The following is a 12601-nucleotide window of genomic DNA, read 5'->3' on the forward strand; positions in this document are numbered from 1 at the left end:
CACCTGTTGGATGCAGGCCTCTGGCTCAGAGCTGCTCACAAGACACTGCTCTCTTTGCACAGAACTTGACACATGTGAAGTATTCTGTGACTGAAGGAAGCATGCTCTGTGGACAGATCCTAGCCTCAGACCCATCACTAATTCAGGGAATTTGCCTCGGTAAAGTTCCTTGGGTGCCTATTACCTACACAGTCCTGCCTCCTTCATGAAGTTCTACAGTCAAGAAAGGGCATAAATACCACCCGGAATAAACCCCAACAGTGAACATACATCAGAAACTCTTATCCTAAAAAGAAAAAAACATCTCCTCAACTTGGGTATTCTGGTTTTTTTCTTCCCTTGACTCAAGGAGATATTTATAATTGTTGATTTTTTTTTAAAAAAGATTTATTTATTTATTTATTTATTATGTATACAACATTCTGCCTCCATGTATGCCCACATTCCAGAAGAGGGCACCAGATCTCATTAGAGATGGTTGTGAGCCACCATGTGGTTGCTGGCAATTGAACTCAGGACCTCTGGAAGAGCAGCCAGTGCTCTTAACCACCAAGCCATCTTTCCAGCCTGTAACTGGAGAATTTTGGATAATCATGTGGCGTTTTTGTTTAGTTTTAGAACAAAAACTTCAGCAGCCTTGCCACTTCAACAAACATGGCACCCGTGGCACCTCACACCACCAACTCCCAGTTCAGGGAACGAGGTCCAACCCAGGCCCCTACTCTGCAATATGGCTGTTGGTTTTGCTAACACAGCAAACAGACCCTCTAGGAAACACAGGTTTGGGGAGATAGCCTGCAGAATGCTTTCTTTCCTGCTCCTTCCTCCATCAACTCAAGCATGACAAACAGGTTTCTAGAAGTCCTGCAAGCCACTGAAGGAACAATCTGAAGCGTGTTTGAGACGTCAGTAGAACACAGAAGGCACAGAAGGCCTAGGAAACAAACACTGTAGTCAGAAGGAGCCTGAGTCTCTGGAGCCAACACTGGCAATCAGAGACAGCACAGCTTTCCCCGACCTAGCAATACCTGTTGGATGGATCTTTCACTGTGGACTTCATGTACCCTGCCCCATTAGATTTCACCAAATCAGTACCCATAACACAGCCCTCCATTTGCACTTTCCACATAAAGCAACTGAAGCTCAGAGAGTTTAATAATGTCCCAACCCTCAAAGTTCAGAATAGTTGTGGGCAACAGAAGCTAGCTCTCTGGGGGTACTTGAGGTGTATGTGGGAAGGGCCATTGGGGCACCTAAGATCCTTTTGTTGTTGTTATTGTTTGTTTTTGAGGCCTCATGTGCCCCAGGCTGACCTCGAACCTGTGATGTAGTAAAGAATGAGTTGAATTTCTCATCTTCCTGCTTTTACCTCCCAAGTGCTATGTACTACAACTAGCTGGGTAGTGGTGGTATTGAGTCCAGGGATTTATGCGCACTAGGCATGCACTCAATCACCTGAGCTCCATCCCCAGCCCCTCTCTAGACTTTGATCATGCCTAGGTAGGCTGCATACATGGATAGCTGCCCACGTGACACTTCACTGGCCTCAGTTTGACATACAGGAAGAAGCCATACTGCTGCTTCAGATTACACTGTCGAGAGCCCGAAGTTCAAGTTTCCCTAACTCCAAAGCAGGTGCCCTTTTCTCTGTCCCTTCATCTCAGTCAGAGAAGAGGAGCTGGGCCTGAGAATTACTTGTACCCAGATGCCACTGACCTGGGAGCGTGTGACTGGGCCACCTCAGATATCCACTGTGCTTCCCCATGATCCATGAAAGGGATCATGGGTAGAGCAAAGCCATAGGCAAAGGTTGTGATACTTGGCAGTGGCAAGGAAAGCAGAGAGGACTAAGACCATCCCAAGGCAAACACCGTCCGCTCCAACCCTTGGAAAGAAAATCTCCCAGCTAATATGAATGCTCCCAAAGTGACTAATGAAAGCCTTCCATCTGGCACAGCGTGGACAAAACAACCCTGGCTTTGTTCAGGGAGTTTAGGCCCACGCAGGCGCTTATGCCCACGTGTTGCCCCAAACCCGAGGAGCAAGGCAACCTGAATATCCTAACTGTTCTGGGGTCTCTGTAAGGAAGCCGCTGTGGCCAGAGGAGGAAAACCTTGGCTCTCAGGTATTTTACACAAAATCACAGGCAATCACAGGGTACCCAGGGCGGCACATGGCATGACCCAGGTGGTCCACAGCATGCTAATAATAAGTAGCCACAACCAATTGGGAACCCACTAATTTTTTAACCTCAGGTGCATTAATTTGATTTATTATAGTCCTTCATTCGTGACCACTTTTTAATTAGTTATAATAATGTGAAATCACCTCCCCCAAACAAGCTAGAGCTGTGGCAAGCACAGACCTCTAAACCACATGAGCCTGCCCCTCCCTTTCCCTCTCCACCATACAGACAGCTGTTACCTGGATTTGGCCCTCAATCTTCCCCTTTATGCTGTATTGATCTGACCCGTATCTATTCCTTTCAGCCTTTTTGTTTGAACTTTATAAACACTGAGCTTGTTTCTCGCTATAATTTTGCTAAGGTTCATTCCATTCATGTTTCCCCATCTAGCCACTCAAGGCCAAACGGACCCTTGCACTTCATCTGAGTACTGTTTCTGCACCTCACCTGTGCGTGGCACAGGGACTGGAGCATGTGCCCAACACAAGCTAGGTGACTGCACCTCGAGCTCCAGACTTTGGCTTCACAACCCACGTGGCAGGTACAGCTTTGGTCTAACTGTACAGATTAGGAGACAAACAGGGCTAGGGTATCACAGCACAGCTCTTCAGCAAAGCGCTTGCAAACCACGCACAAAGCCCTGATTCAATCCCAAGGCCCAGAAGAAAAGAGAAACAAGACAGATAAACCTGCCTAGAATTACATAAAGAAAGGAGCCTAAGCAGGACTAGCCAAGTCCAGACCTCTCCCCTTAATGCTCAGGATATGTATGATATATACATGGACGTGTATCAGCTCTGAGCCTACACTACATTCCAAAGACCTGACGCCGGCCCCAAAGAACAGCCATTACCATCACCACAATGGCTAATACCCCGGGTGTACTCAGAGGCCAGGACTACATCAGATGTTCTAGAAAGCACTGTTCAATTCCTGAAACTGTCCTAGGAAGTCAGCAGCAACGACTCCATCTCCTAGTGTAGCCTGGGACCGAGTTAAGCAGTCACTCACCGAACAAGAAGTGGACCCAGAATCTGAATGCAGGCATTCAGTTTGCACAGACCCACCCTTCGGCCCTTTAGGGGATGTTCCTCTGAGTATCAGTGATCCGACAGAGACACATGACAGCTAGAGGCAGGCCTGTGTTTGTGCCCCAAGTGATGATGGTGGCATCCCCAAAACCCGACCCCCACTCTAGGCCCCAACCAGCGAGCACGCCTGTGTGTAGGGGCTGAGTAGGGGGGAGGGCAGGGGTAGGGAGAAAGGGCAGCAGAGCAGAACATGGACACTTCCCTGAAAAAGCAAAGCAGTCTCAGCTGGTTCTGGAGGGAAATGAAAGACTCCAAAATAGGAGACTAGAAGGGAAGTGGCCATGCCTTGAGGAGAGAGAACACAGACTGTCCTTTGTGGAAAACCGACATTCCTCTTACAGGACAGCAAAGATTTGACTTATTCTTAATAGCCGGCTGATTTAAAAAATGGTGGGTTTTTTCTTTAGTGTGTGTGTGTGTGTGTGTGTGTGTGTGTGTGTGTGTGTGTGAAGCCATGTGTGTTCAGGTCAGGGAATAACTTGCAAGGGTTGGTTTTCTCCTTTCGCCATGTGGGTCTCAGGGACTGAACTCAGATCAGCAGGCTTGGCAGTAGGCGCCTTTACATACCGAGACACCTCACCCACCCATGCCGACTGATTTAGATTCAAACATTCAGCCTGGATAGTAGTGGATCTTGAGGAACAGTGGCAATAAATTCAAATGTTGGTTCTTTGCCCTGCTTAGGAGTGTCCTTGGACCAGTCATCTTAACGATCTCTGGTCCTAAGTGTCTCTGTCTATGAAATGGAATCATTGACAGGAGCTTCAGCTCATAATCTATTGTGAGGATTGGAGGCAAAGGCACTGGGGAGATAGGACTATCCGCTCACTGCGTGTGGTTGAGAGACCTGGCTGCTATCTCTTCTCCAAGGTACAGCACCAAGCCCAGGCTCTTCCTCCAGCAGTTCTGACCATAGCCTCCATCCATTACTCAGAGAAGCCACAGGTCAGCCTCGGATGCCATCTCTGCTCAGCCTCTCTTGGCCTGGACTTTCCCAGATGGATACACAGTCAGAGGTTCCTGGCATGGAATCCCACTGCTAACAGTGGAGCCAAGTAGCCTCCCATTTGTCTGCACAGTCCCCTAAGGAGCACTGGAAACCACTGTGTACATCTAGACTTCTAAAACCGCATGAAATTAGAAGGGGGCATGTTGGAGGGAACAATGGAAGGACCAGACAAAAGATGGTAAGGGGTGAACATGATTATTTATGGCCAAATTACCACAAACGCGTGAACATACCATGATGGAATCCAGTGCTTTGTAGAAATACTTCACACTGAAAATGTGAACAGAAATTAGTCACTGTCAGACACTAGAAAAAATTAATTTGGGGGGAAAAAGGAAAAGAAAAATAAATATCACACAGACATTCTAGTTCCAATTTTAGAGCTATAAAATTAATACAGCCATGTAAGTACCATTTTTTAAGTGTCTCAAGATGTTTCAGCAATGAGCCAGTCCTGGAAATGTTCAAGTTAAAGGTCTCTTGTATTTTTGAAAGGAGAAAGATATGTGTGGGCTCAAACCAAAACACATATTCTCTCTCTCTCTCTCTCTCTCTCTCTCTCTCTCTCTCTCTCTCTCTCACACACACACACACACACACACACACTCTTTTCCCTCCCTTATACATACTCTTTTGCTCTCTCATACACACACATGCAAACACACACTTGCTCATACACACTATTTTACACTTACACATACATGTACTCATTGGGCCCTTTGGGGCTGTGCTGACAGTGGAGAAGACCTCAGTTCTGGTAACAGTCAAAACAACTGTTTGGCAAGAAGAGGCAGAGCTATCCCTTAAAGAGGAGAGATTTGACAGCGCTAGGAAAGCCACAAAAACACCAGTCTGGTCAGCCTAGGGCCCACCGCGGGGGCCCAAGTTTCCCAAATGATGACAACGTAGTGACACAATATCCTGGCCTGGTGTCCTTCCTTTTCTTGGAGGTTCTCTTTGTGACTGATTCCTCCCTCTAGGCACAGAAGGGGGAGGAGGGGAGGAGGCATGGCAGTTGGATTCCCCCAGTTTAGATATGTGCCTTGGGACAACTGTGTGAAGATTCATGTACACCCCGCACGTAGTTCCGAGCTATTTGGAGTTCGTCTCAAGTGTCAGGTTTGGCACATCTCGCTGTGGGCGAATGAGTGGCAACTGCATAAACACATGAGCACGTCACACCACACACGAATCCTACAGCAAGAACTCAGATCTGATTACACTATAGGACTGGGCGGTGCTGCTTACACAGCCCAAGGCAGCAGCAGGAGGGAAGCGGGCTGGTGGTCACCTGTGAGCATCTGAAATGACAACTGCGGTGTACTTTTTATCTCTGCCATACAGGGAGAGAAGAGAGAAGAGAAAAGAGACCACATGGAGTTCACACCACACACATGTAATTCACACATCGCCTTTAAGTGCTAGCCCCCCTCCTGATCACTTTCTCTGACTTAAAACCATAGATCGTCACATAGAAAATGCAAACAGCTCATGGCAGAGTCAAGGATCCCCAGTGCCATCCCTGGGAAGCACAAAGGATGAAGATGGAAAACACAGCTCGCTCCTGTGAGCTGTGCATGTCAGTCCCATCAGAGGCTGTGAGCCTGGGGCTAGAGACTTCACTGGGCACCATCTGAATCCTCCCAGACACACTACCAGGTGGGTTCTTAGCATTATTCCCTTTTTACAGACGGGAGGACTGAAGTACAGAGAGGTTAAATTGTTAGCAGGTAAGCTAGGCAAATGAAAGGATGGTCCAGGGTTGACCCAGGCCGCAAGTGTGAACAGATCTCCGCCTCTGCTCTCTCTACTCAAGAGAGGCCTCTCCTGGTCCCAAATATGATCCTTCCAAAGTTCCCTCTGCGAGATCCCAGCGAGGGCTACATTTGTCTCCGCTCTCACAGCACAGGTTAGAGCAGACCCACAGGGCACACGAGACACTCAAAACCTAAAATTCTGGAACAGATTCAAAAGTTTCTGGTGGTCACCCACAGTCTTGGTGCTAACACCCCAAGTAGTGCGGAGAGGCTTTGCACAAAAAGCCCTCAAAAGGAGCACATGCAGAGCATCGAAGTTAGATAAGAGGAGTTCCTAGCCTTGGAAAACAGATACCATCTGACGTGACCAGGGGCCATTCAATAAACCAGGGAAGAGAGCCCAGAGCCTAGAAGAAGCAAGCCCTAAGCTTGAGGACAGAGTCCTAGCAACAGAAGTAGCAGCAGTGGCAATTCCACGCCTTGGAGTTCCTGCCTTTGCTACATCAAGTACTGCACAGCACACTGCGGCACCAGTCAGGGAAGGTGTAACAAACTTTGTGGTCACTGTGTAGCAACCTTGTTTTATGCACATGTTGCCATTTTATTTAACCCCGGTGAACACCCCATGAGGTATCCATTTCACTGACAAGGGAACTTTTTCAGAGAAGTTAAGTGACTTGCCCTAGGCCACACAGTTTCGAAACCATAAAACATTGACCTCCTGTGAGGGGTTCAAAGGTTAGAGCCACAAAAAAATCAATGACCTTAATCTCTCCCTCCATGAAACTTCCCACTTCTGCAAACAGAGGGCTTCTGAGAAGCTGGGGAGCGGTTATATGTTTAGACCCATGAAGACCTAGAGAGCTGGCCGGAGTGACCAGCTGGTGACCTAGAGTCTAATGGGCATGTTGTCTCATAGAATTGTCTGGGATGATGGATGTGTTCTATCTCTGCCTTGTCCAGTATGGCAGCCACTGGGCATGCGTGCTGATGGAGCAGTGGAAAGTAGGCTTGTGTGAAGATGTTTAAGGGTGTCGGATTTTACTGTGTTTAAACGTAAGGAGCCACATGTGGCTGTGACCACATCATCGAAGAGTGGCTCTAAAGCTTTTCATCCGCATTCCTGGGCACCACAAGGGGAAGGTGCTGAGAAACCCCTGGCTTCACGGAGGCAGCCCTTGTATGCGTGAATAAAGAAAAACAAAACTCACTCCAGAGCTCTGATCTTGGAAACTCTGCAGCTGGAGGGGAGAAATGGCCAATTCCTAAACAAATGGCCTCTCACCACCCAAACCCCATAAGAGAAAAAAAATTAAATGTACAAAAGGTCCCAACTTAGTTACTTAGGAGAGGCTGCCACTTTTTGTGAGGACAAAGGCCTTTGGCTTAGGATGACAAAGGACACAAGGACTGTAGAAAGGGAAGAGCTAGAAAAGTAAACAGGAGGAGGCCAGGCACTCTCTGAGGTGACATAAATTCAAAGGAAATGGACTCAAGGAGCCAGAAGCTTCCAAACATTCTTCCTCCTGAACTATTTTAAGCAACGGACCCACGCAGTCTCTCAGAGGTTATTTCACTCACTGCACCCGCGAGAAGGGCCCGGCTTTAAATAGGCAGAGGATGCCTCCAGCACAGCCCGCACAGCAGGCCAGCACCCTGCCAAGGGAGGGTATTTTAAGGGACTTAAATGGCTCCCTGTTCTAGGCAGAGGGGGTGTTTTGGGGGGGTGCTTAAGCCTTACTGCAGCTTCTCTCACCCTCTATCAACCCCATCATTTCTTTGCTAATAAGATCCCGTCATGCTTCCCGCTACTCAGGCACCTCTGAGGACAGGAGAAGGGAAGCGCCGGGTGCAGGAGGGCTCCAGGGAAGCTATCCCGTTTTTATCAATGACATCTAGCGGATTTCTCTTGAGCTTCCACCTCTTCAGCAAGACTACAGACAATGAGAGTGAGAAGGCTACATACACTGGCAGGAACCATGTGACACAGGACACACGAAGTACACAGCCCTGGCACACGGTAAGGCTCAGCACTCAACAGTTTATGTGCTGGAGATCTGAGTTGCGACTACAGTCGGCTGGCTCCTCTGGCCGAGGTGGACGCATGTGTGGCCACTGGGAACTGGAGCGTCTGGAGGAAGGCTGCCTGGGTCGGCCCTGTGAGACCTGAACTGGCTACTTAACCTCTGTATAGTTTCTCCCTCCTAGAGATGTAATTAGCAGAGCTTTGCCAGTGGATTAAACATCACGTCCACGTGGCGGCACCGCCACTCCAGGTCTAACTCTGACCCTCCCAGGTAAGGCCGGCACTCCAGGCTTCTCTTGGAGCTCCCTGGGGAGCTCTGCAGATGAGGAGCCAGCCAAGCAGCATAGCTAAGGAGTGAAGGAAAGCCATCAGCCTGGGAGGGGCAGAAACAAGCATCCAGAACAATGATGCTTTGCCCACTAATAACAGCTAATGTCTGAGTGCTCACCCTGTACCAGACGTTCCCGAGAGCCCTGCCCACACCACCAGGGCCCTTTTCCACACCATTTCCTTCAGAGTTTCTGAAGGAAGGTTCTGACATTAGTCACAAAATCACATTTATTTTTAAGCTCTCCAAGTGATGATAACATGAATCTCTGTCTGAGAATTAGTGCGACAGCAACTTAATTAGAATTGTGACATCCTCATTTAACAGCGGAGGAACCTTCAGACACCAGGTGGTCAGGCAGTGGCAACCATTAGATTTCATCCACAGCTACATACCCGCTACCCCTTCTGAGGAGCAGGCCCTGGGACACACCCAGTGTCCTGAGAATACTCTTTCTGTATCAATTCTTGACTCACTCATGACTGACTTGCAAGAACCCAAAGCTGCCTGAATATGGGGTCTGGTTTCCCCGGAAGTGGAGGACATGTATGTAAGTTACAAGTGGACCTGATTAAACAGACCGCATGCTAATGGTTTGAAACAGAAGAGTTGAGAACCTTCATGAAGGCTGCCTACAGAAGAGCTTCTCCAGGCCATCAACTGATGATGTTAAAACTGGAAATTAACCCTCTTCTGTCCCAGTCTCTAGCCAGTCTTGTTGGGCAATGCCTCTGGAAGAACAATGGGGTACAGTGGCTCAATCTATCCCACAATTCACTAAGTCTGAAGTGGCCTTGTCTCCTATCCTGCTTCCTACTTGCCATCGCTGTAGGTTAAGTTTGGACACCAAATCTACACTTGAGTCTCTAACTTGATCCTGCCTCTTCAATACTTCAGTAAATGCTTGGCCCATAAACCTAACTGTCACGTTCAGCTTTTCTCTCATAACTTGCATAGCAGACTGTAAGCAAATATCATTGGCTCTGACTTTAAAACACTCCTGGTGCAAATTCCTTCCTCACCTGGTGCAAATTCCACCCTCACCTGGTGCAAATTCCTCCCTCACCTGTTGCAAATTCCACCCTCACCTGGTCCAAGTTCCACCTTTACCCAGTCCTAGTCCCTCCCTTACCCAGTCCAAGTTCCAGTCTCATCTGGTCCACCTTCACCTGGTCCACCCTCACCTGGTCCAAGTTCCATCCTCTTTCACTTCAATTACTGCAAAACCCTCTTACCTGGTCACTTTGTTTCTATTGATACTAAAGTCCATTTCCAACAGAACACAGGGAATAGCCTTATTAAAATGCAAACCGAAGTGTGCCGGTCTGCCCAGGCTCAGCATAGCACACTCAGCTGAACAGCAAGGCACTATTATGCAATAGTACTGTGTGTTATTTCCTCTTCTGCACCTCCTGTTCCATGATGAACCTAACCACGCTGATCTCCTCTGTGCTCTCCAAAGAAACCAGGGACACTTGCTAGTCCCTCTCCTGGGAGCTGCTTTCTCTGGCCATGAGGACCTCGCTGTGGCTCCTCCATTATGCCCACTGCCCTCACTTTCAGCAGGGGCAGTACCTCCCTTTCAGGACTTTATTTATTTGGTCTGTCACTGCTCCCTGGAACACTGTCCAGTACACAGAAAGTCCTCAATAAATATTTGCTGAACAAATGATGTCCCCCAAACTGAACTTTCCTCCCAGCTCCTAAACCCCAAGTCCCTCCCACTGAACCACTTTCTCCTCAGTGACTAGCTAAGCAGAAGACGACATCATCTATGAGACTTTACAAAGGCCCAGTGGTCAGGGTCCCTCTGGTGAGGTTTAGAGACAGCTCTACCCCTGGGGCATTGTCCTACACGACTTCACTGAATCCCAGCACAGCTCTGGCTTATCCAGCCTGCCCCGGGAGGATTATGTCCAAGAGAACAGCTGGGAACAATTTGCTTTCCAATTTTGTCTCCGTGTTTAACTTGATCTCCCAACTCCTAGATGAAGAAGAAACCACCAGGCCCCGAGTTCTCAGAGGCAGCCCTGTCTTGCCTTACCTGAACAGTTTGCTGGTTTTCATCTTAGGATCTGAGGGGCGGATGGGGAAGAGGAGGACACAAGCCATCTCAACCTCAGCTCTCATCCTAACCTACCCAAGTCCTGCTCAAACTCTGGGACTGAGCAGAAACGTTAAAGCCTGCACACCAAGCTCTGCCTCTTGCCTTTTAAAACTTCTGGTCTCTGGTCATCCTCAATGACTCTGATTTTCCCTCCTGCTTGAAAACCAAGCCTGCCAACTCCAACAAAGAACATTTAAAAATATCCTGGTAGATTCTACAGCATAGCCTTCTCCATTCCTCACAGTGCCTGTCTGTGTCCAGGGCAGGACAGAGAAGGGTGTAGAGTATTTATTTTTTCTCTAGCTTCTCCCCTGCTATAAATACCCTAGTCTGGGTAGGCAGGCTTCAAACACCAGCTGTATGAAGTCACCTCAGGGCTGGACCTCACCACAGTGCTGGCCTGCCAGGGCCTGGACACAGCGGTCAAGCAGTTTGTGTCAACCAGAAGTACACAGAACTCATCCTTCTGAGAGAAGGCAAAGCAAAACTAAGTATAAAATGATAGCTAACGCTAAAGATGGCGTTCAGTCTCACTAGCCAGCTGGGTCTCAGAGCAGAGGCTGCTTCAGCCAACGAGGATTGACCCTAGGGGAATGATTTCACAGAGTTCTTGTGGGGTCCAGAAAATTTCCAGAGACAGAAGGGTCCCCAGAGATTCTAGTCCAACCTTCGCATACCGCAGAGATCCTAAGAGCCGGGATGACTCACTCCAGTCACAGAGAGGGCAAGCTCCTGTCCAGAACTTTCTTGATCCAAGTCCATAGTTCTCTGTGCCGGAGTGTTCTAGACACTGCCATCCGTTTGCATGTCTGCTTAGTATACGAACATAGACTTGTATTGTAACTTCCCACAGAGAAAATACTGATCTCATACTTTAAAAGGCATAAACCAAAAAGTTTTACACAAAATGGGCTAGGGGTATCTCGGTCGAAAAGACTTGCCCAGCATGCACAAGGCCCTGGGCTGGATCCCCAGCACTTGAAAAACAAGCTTTCAACAAAAGCTTTCGTTGGGACAGTTTTCCTGCCTCCCACTCTTAGAGGCTCAGTTTCATCTCTCCCCGGACTCAGGTTTCTGTTGCCAGGACTTAGAAGTTCAGTTTCCTTATTTAAATTTTGCCCCATGAAACTCTTAGCTCACATTTATTTAGAAAGGAAGACCTTCAAATCATTAACTACAAATAAGCCTATATGTATTTCTGCCACATCCTCATGAAATCTGGCCTTTTCAAGTGACAAGAAAATTCTTTCATCACACTTGGGTCAGGAAAAGGACACACGCCTAAGGTGTTAGCCAAGCCAGTATGAGCTCCACGTTTTGCTGTCAGGGATCAACCGAACTCAAGGGAGTCCCACCCAGATGAAGATGAGTTATAAAATGTTTCTATAATATCGAGCATCAAACACAAAATCTTTATCAACATTCCGGAAAGACTTCAGCAAGAACTAGAAAGGGACTACACATCAAAAAAATGAGCGGCCAGCTAGTAAAGTCTGCACTGGACCTTGAGCCCATCAAGTTAGACTTAGAGCCAATAAAGACGTCTAGGACCCTTTTAGTTTTTGTTTTATGCTTCTTTGCTTCCATGGTGGCGAATTCTGCAAGAGCAAACTCAATAGTCTCCTTTAGCAAGCTTGCCACGCCCAGCCTTCATGATGTGGAGGGATCACTTTGGCCTGAAGAACTAATCAAGCCAGAAGCCAAGTTCAACAAGGGAAGCGAGGCCGCGCGAAAGGTTTTTGTGTCCCCTCCGCTCCAGTTTGCTCCTTTAAAGTCTTGTATTACTTTCGCTGCTACGACAGCGGACGGGTGCATTTGCAAGGTCAAGCTTTCAATCAACAGGAGGGGTTATGGGAGGTCTGGGCTGTGGCTAAGATGAGCCGCACAGCAGACACACTCCATTTCTGAATTATAAAAATACAGTTTCGGAAAACTCTCGTCCAAGCACTCTGGCAGCCTTCTTCACATCTGGATAAAAGATGTGGGAATCTTCCCCCTTTTCCCGTGTTGCCTCCTCTACTTTTCCTTGTTATGCCGCTGAGCCCCCCAGCCAAGCAGGGTCACTTGCTATCGTTCTAAATACAAGCATCAGCTTCTA

At 48.1% G+C, this 12601-nt stretch overlaps 1 protein-coding gene across 3 annotated transcripts in view; it reads right to left on the reverse strand.

Annotated features, from left to right (window-relative positions):
• Window positions 1-12601, reverse strand: part of Abtb2 (ankyrin repeat and BTB domain containing 2) — a 154459-nt gene that overhangs the window by 132505 nt on the left and 9353 nt on the right. For 2 of the 3 annotated variants that reach the window (XM_050147132.1, XM_050147131.1), the window contains exon 1: window positions 9632-9960. The exons of the other annotated variant lie outside the window; for it this stretch is intronic. The gene's annotated coding sequence lies outside the window, so the exon portion shown is untranslated. Of the gene's footprint in view, window positions 1-9631; window positions 9961-12601 lie in introns of those variants that run through there. 3 annotated transcript variants of the gene reach the window in all.

Source organism: Alexandromys fortis, unplaced genomic scaffold, assembly GCF_014885135.2.
Source record: "Alexandromys fortis isolate MF-2015 unplaced genomic scaffold, M_Fortis_MF-2015_v1.1 scaffold_12, whole genome shotgun sequence".
Classification (NCBI taxonomy): domain Eukaryota; kingdom Metazoa; phylum Chordata; class Mammalia; order Rodentia; family Cricetidae; genus Alexandromys; species Alexandromys fortis.